Below are 2,241 nucleotides of genomic sequence, written 5' to 3'. Positions count from 1 at the left end.
AGCTAGAGAAAGTTGTGGTGAAAGAGTACAGCAGGGTTCGCCACCATTCCCTGTCGGATCCTCGTGGAACTTCAGGTGTTACAGCTCAATAAATACTCACAACGCCCGGTTTAGGAATCGAAGCAACCATCCTACGACTGTGAGTCCGCTGCCCTAACCACTGGGCCATTGCGCCTCCACTTCTACTAAGTATATACTCTCTGACAAAAGCACTTCAGCATTTATTTATATCAAACTCTCTGATACCACTTAATAGTACGGCTTTTTTTTTTTACCGCGGGCGGATAATTTTTTTTATCTCTCACGTTTTGCTAAAAATTTCATTCGTTCTTTTGTTTGTTTTCAAGGATGTGAACTTTCAAATGCGTATTAGTTTATCGGTTCTCAACAAATGAGTTATCAGTATAGTGTTCTATCAACAATTATACAGAACTAGTGATAGTCATTACAACAGACATCAAAACGCTAACGCTGATCACAGTCAACGAAAATCCGGAAATAACGTCGACATATTTTGCACAGATGCGAGTACACACACACACACACACACACACACACACACAAATAAACAAAGAAACAAATACACAACGCATACATGCACACACATACACAAACACACACATGAAATCGGGAGCGCAGGAATACCCTTGGTTGGTGTGAGGACGCACAGTAAAACACCCAAGAGTGAGGGACCCCGAGTTGTTGCCACAGAATCCTTCTGGGAGAGCGGGTAACTCTGATGTAAGAAATGCGGCTTCATGTGATTATTAAGCTACTCGGAATTTTGTGTGTGTATGTGTGTGTGTTAGGGAGTGTGTATGCGTGACTGTGTGTGTGACTGTGTGTGGGTGTGGGTATGTTTGTAAGCGTGTGGCAATATATATGCATACTTACATATATATACACACGCACACTCACCCACTTACACACATATCTTCTTTCTACACTGGGCACAAGGCACGAAATTTTTTGGGGAGAGGGGCAGTCGAGATCTACCCCAGTACGCAACTGGTACTTAATTTATCGACCCCGAAAGGATGAAAGGCAAAGTTGACATCGGCGGAATTTGATTTTAGAACGTAAAGACAGACGAAATACCGCTAAGCATTTCGCCCGGTGTGCTAACGTTTCTTATTTCTTTATTGCCCACAAGGGGCTAAACATAGAGGGAACAAACAAGGACAGACAAAGGGATTAAGTTGATTACATAGTGCCAGCTCGCCGCCTTACTAACACACATATATTCTTTTCTACTCTAGACACAAGGCACGAAATTTTGGGGTAAGAGGCTAGTCGATTAGATCGGCTCATTACGCAACTGGTACTTAATTTGTCGATCCAGAAAGGATGAAAGGCAAAATCGACCTCGGCGGAATTTGAACTCAGAATGTAAAGACAGACGAAATACCACTAATCATTTCGCCCGGCGTGCTAACATTTTTGCCAGCTCGCCGCCTTACTCACACATGTATATTAAAGCAAAAATGAGCTACGAGAAATAACTCAAGGGTGACTAGTAGCATGTATTTGAGAAAAAATAGTTATATTAAATATCATAAAAGATAAAGTCTTGACTTATTGAAAGTTATCACCAGTCTCAGAAAAGGGTACAGCAATTGTCTGGTGACACATGAGACAGAATACAAATGAGAAGGAGGCAAGAATAAAAAATTCCTTAAAAATCAATATACCTTTAACAAAAAGGTAGTTTGATGGTCATATATTTCGGAACATGCGTCTCTACGTCAAGAAATAGATAAGCAGGTGAGAGAAATAAAGATAACCTTGCGACAAAATTTGTAAAACTAAGAGAGTGGACGGAAAAAGAATCATTGCGAATCAATGAGAAATATTAAAAATGAAGTCATTGACTATTTAGAGAAATTAATAGAAAAGAGAATCTTGCAAAAAGTATGAAGAATGGGAAATTTCATAGAACCAGAGAAAGAAATAGACTAAAAAGTATCATAAAAAGTAGGAAATCTAGCTAAAATGATACCCGAATGTAAATGACTAATGAATAACTACTTTCTCTTTAATAACCACGGAACAATCTTTAAAAATTCTATTCTCAGGAATGGAAAGAGATCCATCAATTTACGTAGTTCACTCTGTCTCTCTATCTTTCTTATTGTATGTGTGTGTGTGTGTGTGTGTGTATGTGTGTGTGTGTGTGTGTGTGTGTGTATATATATATATATATATATATGTGTGTGTGTGTGTGTGTGTGTGTGTGTGTGT

This window comes from Octopus bimaculoides, chromosome 8 (genome assembly GCF_001194135.2).
Source record: "Octopus bimaculoides isolate UCB-OBI-ISO-001 chromosome 8, ASM119413v2, whole genome shotgun sequence".
Classification (NCBI taxonomy): Eukaryota; Metazoa; Mollusca; class Cephalopoda; order Octopoda; family Octopodidae; genus Octopus; species Octopus bimaculoides.
This window is presented reverse-complemented; position numbering follows the sequence as displayed.